Source organism: Mauremys mutica, chromosome 13, assembly GCF_020497125.1.
Source record: "Mauremys mutica isolate MM-2020 ecotype Southern chromosome 13, ASM2049712v1, whole genome shotgun sequence".
Classification (NCBI taxonomy): Eukaryota; Metazoa; Chordata; order Testudines; family Geoemydidae; genus Mauremys; species Mauremys mutica.
Window position 1 is genome coordinate 51,308,540 of NC_059084.1, and position 14,254 is coordinate 51,322,793.

Below are 14,254 nucleotides of genomic sequence, written 5' to 3' on the forward strand. Positions count from 1 at the left end.
GTTAACTTGCTAACTTGAGACCATGGGCGGAGACATTATGTAACCTTTTAACCATTGGCTAATGTGCTATCTTGTCTTGCTGCAAAACCTATCCCGGAGTGTGGAACTGCCTACCCTGTCACTTTCCCCCGCCCACGGAAAATCTATATATTCTTTTGTAATCAATTGATTGACAGTGTCTCTGAGCCTAATAAGCCAGGTGACACTCCACCAGCGCTGTGTGTAATAAACTCCTATGCTTTACATGGTGTGGATTTATGTCCTTCAGGGACCCTGCACCCCACCCCCTCTCTCTGTCTCTCATGTGTTGTCAGAGTGGTACCGGTATGGTGCTCTGCTCTCTCCTTGTTGATATCACTCGGCTGCGTGCGTGAGTTCCCTCTGTGTGCTGCCCCAGCTCTGCGCAGATAGCTGACACAGTAGACCCGACGAGAACCCCCAATAACCACAGAGTCCAGTAAGATGCAAAGTCACGTCGGCTAGGTTTATTGCGACCTCGGACACAATGGCAGTTCCCTGTAGGTTTCTTAGCCTAATTCAGGGCATACTACGAGAAAGTGCCTCTTGGCAATGGACCCGGCTCAGTGGTGGGACTTTCCACTCCCCCTTCGGCCGGACAAAGACACCGCCCCAAGGATGCATTCTTATACACAGATACAAACAAGTTACACATCACACCTGACATATTGAGGTGCAACCCCTCTACGTAGCAAGGTACAATCCCTCTACGTATTAAGGTGCCGCCTTCTACCTTGTACATGTTGGTTCGATCAAAACAACTCTATCCATCATTTTACCCTTTTTCCCCTGTCATTGGGATTGGCCAGCCTGTTCTTTGTTATCTGTGTGGAATGTGCAAGTATGTGAATGTTCTGATATCTAGTGTTCAGTACCTTTTAGGTACGTATCTTCTTGCAGCATCAGCCCTTTCCTTGCCAGCTTCTGTGAGCAGGGACTGCCTCTGGCTCACAGCTTAACTTTGCTTTATGTTAGCAAAGTCTTGACCATTACTTTAGTTTAGGCCTCAGGCCTCATACCAGGCCTCTGATACCAAGGTTTATATCTTAGGGCCTCCTCTTACTACATTCCCCCACTTTTTGTCTTTTTATGGGGAGGATGTTTACCCATCGTCCTGGAAAAGCATAATGCATGGACTATAGATAACCCAGTGGGCTAAACACTGTTATGTGGTTACCTTATTTTACCATCCATACACTCATGCCCCATCTGTCTGTTTAGTCTGCACATTCCCTCGTACGACTATTAGACAGACTTTATTATTCAATTATTTTAGTCCCTTATGTTGGGCCTGGGAATGTTAGGCCCGGGACCATGACTGAGGAATGTAATATTATGATTGCGCTTTAGAGGCACTCCCAAATAATTAATCTATATGAATTATATGGATATGGCATATATATTTGTAGTGTGTATGGGCATATATGTATAGTATAAATGTGTACATATGACCACCTTATATCCAAGCATAACCATGTTTTTCTAGTCTGCTGGTGTACTTTGGCCCTTTTACTTTTGTGACACAGATAGAAACACACTCTTATTAGGGCAATTCAAGTGACTATCTCTCTCATTATTAGTAGTAGGCTGAGTGTTTTGAAATACTGGGATAGGGATTGTGATAGTGTGTCCCACACTGCTATGTATATAAGAAGTAAAACTGAAATTTGGAGTAGTGACACTACCACTGAGGCCTTTATATATAAATATATAGTAATTAGTTACTACATGTACTGTCCATTCATGGTATAGGTTATCCTTAAAGCTGGTTGTCACCCTCTGGTCAGCTTTACTGGGCAGGAAACAGAAGTGGGTAGCTTCTTTGTTCCATTGGTTGATGTAGATCCAGTTTTTTTTTTATGGATGCTGTCTTCCAGATAACCTACTGAATGGACAGTAACCAATTTATGAAATATTGCTGTGTCAGGATTTAATATTGGTACCCAGACACTGAACAAGATTGTTTTGAATAACATGTGCCTGAGTTAGGATGCAGTGTTACTGACCCAAATTATGACTGGTACTAACAGGCAATTTGTTTACCCAATTTGTAGTTACTATGTAACTTAGTTTCTTTACCAATTTGTTTTTTCCTTGTCTTCATGTTGTTTGCTGCTATTCATTTGTTGATTTTTACCTGTGTGTTGATTAAACAATTTAGCAAGGTTATACATATTGTACATCAATCATACAATACAGCAATAATACAGCAATACAATAATAATACAGTAGTAGAGCAATCATACAGTTGTTTTTACACAGTAACCAAGTTGAAATTAAATGACAGTTTTTCTGGTCCAGCTAATGGTTTTTAGCTGATTGTTAAATTAATTGTCCATATATTGTAGATAAAGGTGTACTTGACCAGTCTCTTATTTATAAAACACTTCATTTTTCTTTTCTTGATGCTTGGGGGTTTCTTCACTGTATACAGATATGAACTGGTGTCTTCAGGGTGTGATATTTTCTGGTGTCTTTGGTCTGTGGGATGCAACTTAAACAACTTTTGTTAGTTAACATAGTAAAGTTTTTTTTTGTTTGTTTGCTTTTCAGTAACCCAAACTTAATACACAGTTTTAACTTAGTTTCTTTACAATGTAATAAGAACAATGTAATAGGGACCGAGTCTTTTATAACACAAGCTATACTTTTGCAATTGTTGTATAGACATTCATTTTCATTTGGGGTGCATTACTAATATTTAATACTAAATGTAATGCTTAATGGCTACAATAAATGGTCACAATCTTCCATAAGAAGGTATATTGCTTTCCCTTGCTGAACACTTTGTTTCAGCAAAAGAGTTAGTAATATAATTTTAACTAGCTTTTTAGAGTTAATTTGCTTGTGATACCAATTTCACTCTTGTTAACTGTTTAGAAGCACAAACCTTAACAACCATTGCTTCCCATTAACACAACATAACAAAAGAAAAGCATATAAAATTAAACCAACTATAAAATTAAACCAAAATAAATTTTAAATACAGATACATGCAAATACTTTGAGGGTATTTGAAGGTATACTTTTATGATGCTTTGTTATGTTTGGGAGACAAAGGTGGAAACCTGTTGAAAATGTTAAAACCTGTTGAAATTGTTTCATTAGCTTTATGCATAAATTGTTATTTTAAAACATCTTGGTTATGACATTTTTATAACTATATTTAAAAGTGCAAACAAGTTTATAAAAAGCATAAACAAGGAATTGACATTTTGTTAATATTATCTTTACCTTAATGTTGAGGTTTCCCCTTACATTTTTTCTTTGAATAACAAATTAAAAAAAAAATTAAAAAACAAAACTGTGATTGATAAAAGAGAATTCTTTTTGTTTGCAATTGCATTATTTGTTGAGGCAGAAATATATGTACATATATTTGTAACTGATACCTTTTTGAACTTTGCACAAAAAATTGGTGTTAATAATATGATTATACCCCAACCATGATCTTAAAATACTGTGGTACCACATTTTATATATATTTTTAAAAGGGTATAAAATTGACTTTTGTTGCAACAAAATAAAAATAATTTTAAAAAATAGTCACGTGACACACCCAACATAGACATAAGACACACACATGACATACAGGACAAACTTACAATTAAAAACAAATGGTGCCAAAATTCTATTAATAACTATACAAAATAACACAACCAAAAATAAAAAGTAAAAAGGGTTAAACATTTGAATAAACAAGTTATTACCTTATTTAAAACTTGTAGCATAAATTTGATAAAAAATATATTAATATTTGCCAAATGTATTGTATTAATTTGGTAACCAGGAATTTTGCATTACTTTATATTTAACATTATTTTAAAACTTTGCTATATGGAAATAAGAAAAGCCCATGTTTCCAATATTAGTTAGTACTTAGAATTATAAGCAGAGAGTGCTTTTCTGTTGCTTGGCAACCATATCTTCAAGAAAGTTAGGAATAATTCCAGCTGTTGCATTCCTGAAGGGTTAAAATAATTAATTTACTGGATTTAAAGTTTTTATCTTGTTGATTTTTTGTTTCTTGTTTTGTTCTGTTTTCAATTGCTTTATTTTTGGAGGTTTCTGTAAAAACTATAACTTTTAACTTTTAAAACAAAAAGAGGCCAAAGTGAGGAGAGGCGGAGGGGGGGAAGGAGGTGGGTGAAGAGCAACCTAGCTCTTCCTAGGAAGGTAGCGAGACCTGAGCCAAGAGAGATTAACTCTATCAAGGTATTTGAAAGTACAGGCAGCAGCAGCAAGTTTAGCAAACTGATAAAACATATAAAAGACAAAACTTAATTGATATGTACAAATATTTGAGAAAGAAGGTTATACTTTCAGATATGAGCGCGGAGTGTGGTTCCATGGGTCAAAGCAATTGGGAACCTACACAGTTGGGAATTGCGCCCCTGGTTTTTATCCTGGCTGTGAGAGGAGATTGGGGGTAGTTACCTGCTCTTGTAAAACCTGAATTTGTTCCCCCAGTGTCTGTTGCTTTTGTGTGCATGCCAAATGGATAGTGGGAGTGCCCTTTTTTGCTGCAGTTAACTGTTTTGGGGCAGCTCCATGTATTAATGCATCAATTGTAGGTGTTAACCCACTTAATTTCAGTTTTTTACTTTGAAATTCTTTTTTATTTACTTCCCTGCGATCAAGTCGCAGCTCCTGTGTGCTAAAGTGCTCTGTGAACTGTTCCATTTTTTCCTTCATTTGATTTACCAATTTAGTGAGAGTATTGTTTGCTACTTCTATACACTTACTTGTCCCGTTCTGACAGGCACCAGTCTAGGTTCCGGTTTAAGTTTAACTGGAACCTGGCTTTTATCATAAGGTGATGGTTGCAATGCAGTGGACCCCATTTCATCTTTTAATTTTACTAGGGCCACCTTTTTCCACTTCTGTCCCCATTCTTCAGGCACAGGGTAGCTACCTGAAGCCTGCTGTTTACCACCAATATTTATAACAGGGGACGGCACATGTATTTTTTGTAAGTTCCTTACAGCTGTTTCCAGTGTTTCACTCTGTTCCTGTACTGGTTGTCTCTGGGCTGCTTGCCACCCTGCAAGGGGGGTGGGATCATTCCAGGGCTGTGTAGCTTCTTTTGATTCTTTTAACTCTTTCTTTGTTACTGTTACTTGCTTGGCCAGCATGCCAGCATGCTGTTTAAGCCATTTCACTGCCATAGACAGGAGTTGCAAAATTCTTGCTTTTTTACTTTTATTACTATTTCTTAGAGCCTCGGTCTGTACCGTCGCTCTACATATGCCAGTCCATGTTTCCCCACTCTCTTTTTTAAATTCATAAGGACCCCCTTTACTGGCAGTCCAGCGGGTCCAGGAGTTATCAAACTCCATGGGGCTCAAAAGGGAGAGGGTCAGGGGGTTCCCTAGCACGAGGTTTGCTGCCATGTTGGATTGCGATTCTTACCACGGCAGGTTCGCTTACTCACCAGATCAGCGGTCGGGGTCACCAGTGTTGTCAGAGTGGTACCGGTATGGTGCTCTGCTCTCTCCTTGTTGATATCACTCGGCTGCGTGCGTGAGTTCCCTCTGTGTGCTGCCCCAGCTCTGCGCAGATAGCTGACACAGCAGACCCGACGAGAACCCCCAATAACCACAGAGTCCAGTAAGATGCAAAGTCACGTCGGCTAGGTTTATTGCGACCTCGGACACAATGGCAGTTCCCTGTAGGTTTCTTAGCCTAATTCAGGGCATACTACGAGAAAGTGCCTCTTGGCAATGGACCCGGCTCAGTGGCGGGACTTTCCACTCCCCCTTCGGCCGGACAAAGACACCGCCCCAAGGATGCATTCTTATACACAGATACAAACAAGTTACACATCACACCTGACATATTGAGGTGCAACCCCTCTACGTAGCAAGGTACAATCCCTCTACGTATTAAGGTGCCGCCTTCTACCTTGTACATGTTGGTTCGATCAAAACAACTCTATCCATCATTTTACCCTTTTGCCCCTGTCATTGGGATTGGCCAGCCTGTTCTTTGTTATCTGTGTGGAATGTGCAAGTATGTGAATGTTCTGATATCTAGTGTTCAGTACCTTTTAGGTACGTATCTTCTTGCAGCATCAGCCCTTTCCTTGCCAGCTTCTGTGAGCAGGGCCTGCCTCTGGCTCACAGCTTAACTTTGCTTTATGTTAGCAAAGTCTTGACCATTACTTTAGTTTAGGCCTCAGGCCTCATACCAGGCCTCTGATACCAAGGTTTATATCTTAGGGCCTCCTCTTACTACATCATGGATCCCCCCATTTTGTATTATTATTAAAAACAGAAAATAAATATTTTGGGGGTTATTTCTTTATTCATTTAACCAAGGATTTTTGTCTCCTAGGAAAATGCTCCTTGTGCCAGAGAAGCCTGCATTGGTGGAAACATTATTCAAATAAACAGACAAAGAAACAAAAAACAAAACAAGAAAAGAAAAGAAACAAATCGTGCGTTCTAGTGCCAAAAGCAGAGAGAGCGGTGTGTTTCCGCTGGAGTGTGTCACTGATACTGACAGTGGTGACACTGAGCGGAATCCCAGCATGGTGAATTGAAGAGGGTCCTAGATGGAACCGGAATGAACCGGGTTGAGGCTCTGTGACCTGTGTTATGCAGGAGGTCAGACTAGTTTATCATCCTGCTCCTTTCCAGCCTTTAGGTCTATGAATCTGTGACTGTCCAGGACACTGTGAGTGGGCTCAGAATTTGTCCCCAGAAGAGGAAAGAAAGAGGAAGGGACCCAAATATTTTTTCTCTCTCCTTTGTGGGAACTTGTGTAAACTCTTTGGTCTTCAGTAAGATCAAAACAGGAGGAATAAGATGAGTAAAAAGGGGTTGTTGTTGCTAGACCTCTTCCCATAACTGATCTCATTTTCACTTACAGATCCTGGGCGCCTCCAACCTTCTTCACTAATTATTGCAGGGAGAGGTTTTTGTCTTAGCTCAGCCCGGCTTCCCCTCACCGTGCTTCCCCCGCACAGTGATACCGGGCGGTGTCCTCGGGCTTCAGGCCAGTCAGTTGCAGATACAGCAGGTAGTTGGAGTTGTCCCTGGAGATGGTGAATCGGCCTTTCACTGCATCAGAATAGTAGATATTTCGCCCTCTGTTGCCGATGAATGACACCCACTCCAGTCCCTGCCCGGGAGCCTGCCGGACCCAATGTATATTGTAGCTGCTGAAGGTGAAGCCGGAGGCTTTGCAGGAGAGGCGGAGAGAGTCTCCGGGCTTTTTCACATCCCCTCCGGACTCCACCAACCCCTGGGACCGGGCACCTGGGAAGAAAGACACAATAGAAATCACACAGAAAGAGCAATAGTATCACATTCACCTGACTGTGCAAATTACTCGGGAGACAAAAATACCTTCCAAAGCTGCAAAAATTAAAACTAAGTGGAGCCAAAAGCCTCATTTTCCCGGGTGCTGGAGGTGAAAGTTCTCAGGGACTGGCTGGTCACTGCACAGACTCAGGGGGCTGCGGATTGTGTCTCCAGGTGCCAGGGGCGGCTCTAGACATTTCACGCCCCAAGCACGGGGGCATGCCGCGAGGGGCGCTCTGCTGGTCACCGGAGCCGCGGGACCAGCAGACCCTCTGCAGACATGCCTCCGAAGGCAGCCTGCCTGCGGCCCTCCCGGCGACCGGCATAGCGGCCCCCCGCGGCATGCCCCCAAGCACGCGCTTGGCGTGCTGGGACCTGGAGCCGCCCCTGGGTGAATCAGTGTGGTCAGATGGCCCCGCACTCGCTGGGCGCTGCGCAGGCAGAGCGTTAGCACCAGTCCGACTCCCTCTCCTAGAGCGACTGGCCAAATAACTCTGATCATTCAGGCAAAGGGTTTGTGTCTCTCCTATAAGCAGCGGAATATGCAAATAAGGGTGAGAGTTTTCTGTTTAAATCTGTGCCTCCCTCTGCCCAGGCTGCACCCTAATGATTCCCAGCATTCTGCTCATTGTTTTGACCGCCACTGCACATTCAGTGGATGTTTTCAGAGAACTATCCACAATGACGCCAAGATCTCTTTCTTGAGTGGTAACAGCTAATCTAGACCCCACCATTGTATATGTACAGTTGAGATTATGTTTTCCAATGTGCATTACTTTGCATTTATCAACATTAAATTTCATCTGCTGTTTTGTTGCCCAGTCAGCCAGGTTTTTATAGACTGTATTCTGAAGCATATAAGGGTTTATGGGGCCCAGCGTGTTACTCCCCCATCCCAGTCACAAGGTGCCGGCCTTGGGATGTCTGCTGTGTGTGGCACTAGATTTGGCTAAAAAGCTGAGTAAAGTTTAATCATTTCAAGCGGAACACACTCCGGAGCTTGTCTCCTGTGAGAGCCCAGCGCCCGGACTGTCAGTGTCACAAACCAGCTGGGACTTCCCCTGCTGACCGCAACGGGAGGTTTTAGTCTGAGCTCAGCCCGGCTTCGCCTCACTGTGTCTTTCTCTGACACAGTGATACCGGCCGGTGTCCTCGGGCTTCAGCCCGGTCAGTTGCAGGTAGATCAGCTTCTTGGAGCTGTCTGTAGAGGTGGTGAATCGCCCTTTCACGGGATTTCCGTAATGTGTAGTTGCTCCCTTAATTGCTGATACCCACTGCAGCCCCTGCCCGGGAGCCTGGCGGAGCCAGTGCATCCAGGCGCTGTCTATGTTGAACCCCGAGGTGGTGCAGGTCAGTCTGAGGGAGTCTCCGGGCTTTTTCACATCCCCGCCGGACTCCAGCAGCTGTACTTGTGACCGGACACCTGGAATAAACACATGTTAAAATCATGTCAGTGCGAATTGCCAACAATCCATCCCGCTGACTCCCCTGCCCATACAAGGGGAGAAAATACCTCCCAACGCTGCTGCAATGAAAACTAGATGGAGCCCAAGACTCATTTTCCTGGTGTGGGAGGGGAAAGGTCTCTGGTGGATCAGTTGGCAACTGCACAGACACAGGGGGCTGCGGATTCTCTCTGGGTGCAGCCTGGGCAGAGATTTAAACTGGAAACTCTCACTTTTATTTGCATACGCCCCTCCTTATGGCAGATAAAACTCCTTCCAGTGACTCACTGGATGAGTGCCCTGGTCTGTTCATTCCCTCTGGGGCACCTGGCACTGGTCAGTGTGGGAAAACAGGACAGTGGGCTAGAGGACAATTGGTCTGACCCAGGCTGGCCCTTCTTATGATCTCACACCTTGGTCTGGGGGCCTAGTGCTGGGGAATAAAAGGATTGGGAAAGGTTTGAACTCAGCAAGGGTTTAACAGACTCTCACCCTTTGGTGTTGCCCCAGCAGCTAAGTGGCCTATGCTCGGTCTACAGGCCCAGCCTTGACACCCCTGGAGCGGACATGACTCTCCTCTTCGCAGTCAGGGAAGTGACTTTAATCGCTGCCAGGCTTTCTGCGCTCTCAGCTCTCCACATTTACAGGGACAGGCAAGAACCGATATCTGACAGGTGTTTGTTGGTGTCCAGTTCCCCCCCAAAAAAAAAACAGAAACAAAAAACGTTGAGAAACTGTCAGTTCACTGATTGCCCCGCTCCTCCCCAGACATCCCTTTCTGATGTTCTGATATTGGTTTTGAAAGCGCGGGTTTCATAGTTTCACTGGGTGTACAGTGTTCTGTTCTTGTCATGGCTGGGGGCATCAGTCCGAGAGCAGATGTATCGAAAGGAGAATGAGGACCCCATGCGAGCAGCCACCAGACAGGGCCACCAGCCCTGCGCTCTCTCCTCCTAATTCCCTCTGACACCTCCCCTCCTGGGTGCTGCTTCTCTCGGCACGATCCCAATAAGTCCTGAACGGACCCCGACTAGCCCACTGCCGTCAACACCAACACTTGGTACTTCCCTGGAATTAAGGGCTGCCAGTTGAGACCTTTATCTCCACGGTCACTGTATTAAATTGCTGGACCTACATTGCCGGCTGGACCTTTAGCTCCGCCCTCGGACAGCAGCAGAGATTCTGGACTGTGATTGTCAATCGTGAGGTTGGATCGCTTATCCATGAGGCCCCTTTGAAAATCCCAACCCCGCCTCATGGATAAGGAATCCCACCTCACGATTGACAATTTATTATTTCTCTTGAGACTCTAGGAGAGGGGGGTCAGACTGTCTCTTACTGGAGGGGTGTGGTGGGCCCTGCTCAGTGTGGTGGGATCCTGAGTGTATTTTGTATAATAATAATAATAATTAATAGATCCCCTGGAAGAGCACAATTCCATAGACTCAATGTTAGGGCCTGTTTCTGTCCACATTACTTGGTGATGGAGGATTCTCAGATCCTGGCAGTGTTGTGCTGCATAATGGGTCAAATTATTTGTTCGCTCTCGATAAAAGAAAGGAAGGAATATTCATAAGATAGGGTGAATCTCAGCTCCGCAGCTCCGGCGCTGGGAGAGAGTTGGGACTGATTCCCCTTCCCAGCAGTGACCGGCTCCACGGAACTGTGCGGTGACCAGAGGGGAATGTTCCCCCGCAGGTTTAGCCATATGGAGAAGGGGCCAATTGCTCTGCTCCCTGGAGATCCCCCGTTAACTCCAGTGCGAGGCGAGCAGCGCTTTGCTATGCACTGGGGTGGGGGACGTAGTCAGGACATCAAAGAGTTAATCCGCGATGTCAGAGTTTTCGGTCCTGAGGCCCTTCCCCCTCTTGAGCCGAAGACAGGAGAGTTTTGCTTGTATCATGGCTGCCCCCATGCGGCAGGCGCGGGAAGTTCCGCAGCTCTGGTTTTTGTACGAGCATCCACAGGTTCACTCTCAGGGTATGTGTAGCGCAGTGATCCTGGGCGGTGTCCTTGGGCTTCAGGCCGGTCAGTTGCAGATACAGCAGGTTTATCCCTGGAGATGATGACTCTCCCTTGAGCAGCCGGGGAGTACCAGTGGCTTGATCCATCCGTCCAGGGCCAGGTCTAGGTTTTTTGCTGCCCCAAGCAAAAGAAAGATTTTGGCTGCCCCCCCCACCCCAGTCCTGGGCTCTCCCCCGCACTCCCCTGCTGCCCCATCCCTGGGGTCTCCCACCCACACCCCCATGCCACCCCAGCGCTGGGCTTCCCCCTTTTCCTCACCAGTGCCCTCCCCCGCACTCCCCTGCTGCCCCAGCCCTGGGCTCTCCCCCCAACCTGCACCCTCCTGCTGCCCCAGCCCTGGGTCACTGGCAACTCGCTCCCAGGGTGGGTCATTCAGCAGGAATTTTGGATGTGCAGGGAACACAGACAGGATTGGTTCCCATGTGGTTACAGAGCTGCAGTAAAGTGGAACAATTTTCAGCTTGTGTGATTGGAGGATATCTGGATGCATATTATAAGACTGTCCTCCATAAATGAGGAAAAGTTGAGGTGCCTTTATTATTCTTTCGTTCCACTCTTTGTTTCTATGGGGAATTTGCCAATGTAATATCACTGTCTTCCTTTTAAACAAATAAAACTTTTTTTTTAAAAAGGCAATGGCTGTTGAAAATAGCAATTCCAGTCCTAAAAACCACTGGGAAGCATTTCTTGCTCAATTGTATTATACTTTTTCTACCACAAGTTACAGTGGGTCAGTATATTTGATTTGGGAGAAATGAAGTAACAGGTTCCCAAATTGAGCTTGAGCACTCCTGACTTTTCAAATCTGGAAGTTGGGTGCTAGATTCCCTTTCTGAATATTAGCTAAATCTGGAAAGGAAAAGTCAATTTCTGCTTCCATGGCTCAGAAGTGGAAATCCTCCTACGAGCCTGGTACTGTATCTAAAGCTGCCCAGGTACAGTAGAGCCTCCCCTCCCTTACTTTTCATTTTAAATTCTAGTGGGATCCACATACCTCCCTTGCTAGGCTTCAGATAGAGAGGGGCACTGTCCATTTAGTCCACCCAATTCCTTCTTTGGGGGCTGCAAGGTGGGGTCACATCAGAATCCCTAATCCAGTCTGGGGAAGTCTGCTGAAGGGGATATCTGGGGCAAAACCTACTGCTTGGCCACAGTTGTTCCCCGTTCACAGTGCCACCCCTTTCAACTCACAGCAAGCTGCAGCATGGCTCAGCTACCTCCCTCCCTCTCCCTCCCTTTCTTGTTGACAGCTGCCAGAGCATTGCTGGGAAATGTAGTTCTTTCCCTGCTCCAAGGCTGGCTCTATAGGCAAGGAACTACAGCTCCCAGGGCCCCCTGTTGGTTCTCAGCTCCCTTGCTGGATCCCTGCCAGCTGCCCCGTGGCTCTGTTTCTGCAGGGTAGTGAGAGGGGAGGAAGTGAGTTCAAAAAAAAGGGGGGGGGGAATGGCCAGAATGACGCCCCCTGCAAATGTGCTGCTCCAAGCACCTGCTTGTTTTGCTGGTGCCTAGAGCTGGCCTGCATCAGTCTTTATCTCAGCCATCCAGTACAGCCCCTTCCCAGGAGGCTGTCAGTTCTGCCATTTAACCAGGAGAACAAAATACCTTCCAAAGCTGCTACAGTGAAAACAATTGCGATCCAAAGTCTCATTTCCCCAGTTTTCAGAGGGGAAACTACTCATGGGACTGGCTGGCAACTGCACAGACCCAGGGGCTGCGGATTGTGTCTCCGGGTGCAGTCTGGGCAGAGAGAGGCACAGATTTAAACAGGAAACTGTCACTCCTATTGGCATATTCACCCCACCCCCAATAATGCACGCAAACTCCTTCCCCTAATTATGTGAATGTCTTGTTCCAGGGCTCAGAGAGGAGTCACATCCTCCCTTCCTGTGTGTCTGTGCAGTGCCCAGCCCCAGGCTGGTGGAGTATAAAGAAGCAGCTGCTGGGTGTGAGCCCAATTTCCCTGTTATGAATTTAGGGTCTGACTGGCATCAAATTATACGGTCATGGGGAACAGGTCTCCGGAGCCACTGCCCATGAGAACAGCGGGTCAGTCACTAGGGAGGGGTCGGGTCACAGAGTTGCATTGGGCTGGGATACCCGCTGGAGAGTTAAAATTCCCTTGTGTGGTGAACACTGTGTGTCTGGGAGTCTTTCTTTAGGTGAGGATGCTGGCAGAGCTGAAGGGAGATAATTATTAAAAATCGAGATTTATATTGGTGAGCATGGGGCAGGGCAGCCCCCGACTCGCTGGAGGGCGGGGTACTAAAGAAGAAGATATAAGGTTATTGGGGTTAAGGGACATTTATTATCCACCTCCCTGCACCTCAAACTACTGACACTGTTGTAAAAAGTGGAATAGGGACAATGAGGCAGAATCAGACACGGGGGAAGAAAGTGAACTGTGACATTAGGCTGGTGGGCCCCGGGTGGGAGGAAGAGGAAATGATGGGGGGATTTGGGGAGCGGAGAAGTTACTTTCATTTGGGGCATGGTGTAGTCCCATTCGGGTGGCTGATCCCCAGAAACAAAGCAGGGAGGTCTCAGCTCCCCCGCTCCCCCCCCCGCCAGCCAGAAGTGTCCCTCTATGGTCCCTTTGTTGTTTTTGAAAGCCTGCGTGTCACCGGTTTACTCTGTCAAATATTCCCTGATTGTATGGCCGGGCGATGGTGAATCACCCCAGGCCAGATGAACTCACAAGGAAAATGAGAATCCTGGAGCAGCAGACACCAGGAAACGCCTGAAGCCTTGGAATTTCTGATCCTGGTGCCCCCTCACCTCTCACCTATGGGTCTCTGCTTCTACCTGCGTCACAGCCTCTCCCGGAGCGATTCCAGCCAACCTCGCGGCAATGCATCCCAGCTGGGCCTCAGCGCAATCCCCGGGTTATTGGTGCACAAAGTCTGAGGGTTGGGGGGCTTCTCTCCCTGGTCGCTGTATTAAAACTGGGAAATCTATTGTGGGTTGGCTCCTTCGCTCCCCCCACTGAGGTCAGGAATGCCGGAATGCCATCTTCAGAACCCCAGCCCTGTCCCGTTCCAGGGGGAGCGGAGCGGGCTGGGTCCAGGAACTGAGTGATCCCTGCACCACAGGCTGAGCTGGGCCTGGTGCCGCCAGGGGTGACGCTGCAAGGGAAGGAAAGGGTTAACACCTGCTAGCAGGTTCTCATTACTCTGTGCCCGGCCTCACTGCTGTGCCTCGCCTGGAGCTGTTTGTGCATCTGCTGCCCTCGTGTGGCGAGCGGGGAAAGGGGGATTCCGCAGCCTGGGTTTTTGCACCACCACAAGTAGGTTTGTGTCACTGTGTCTCTCGCACAGTAATACCGGGCGGTGTCCTCGGCTCTCAGGCCGGTCATTTGCAGGTACACCAGGCTGTTGGAATTATCCCTGGAGATGGTGAATCGCCCTTTAACCGAGTCTGCATAGCGTGTGGTGCTACTATCCGTGCTAATCTCAGAGACCC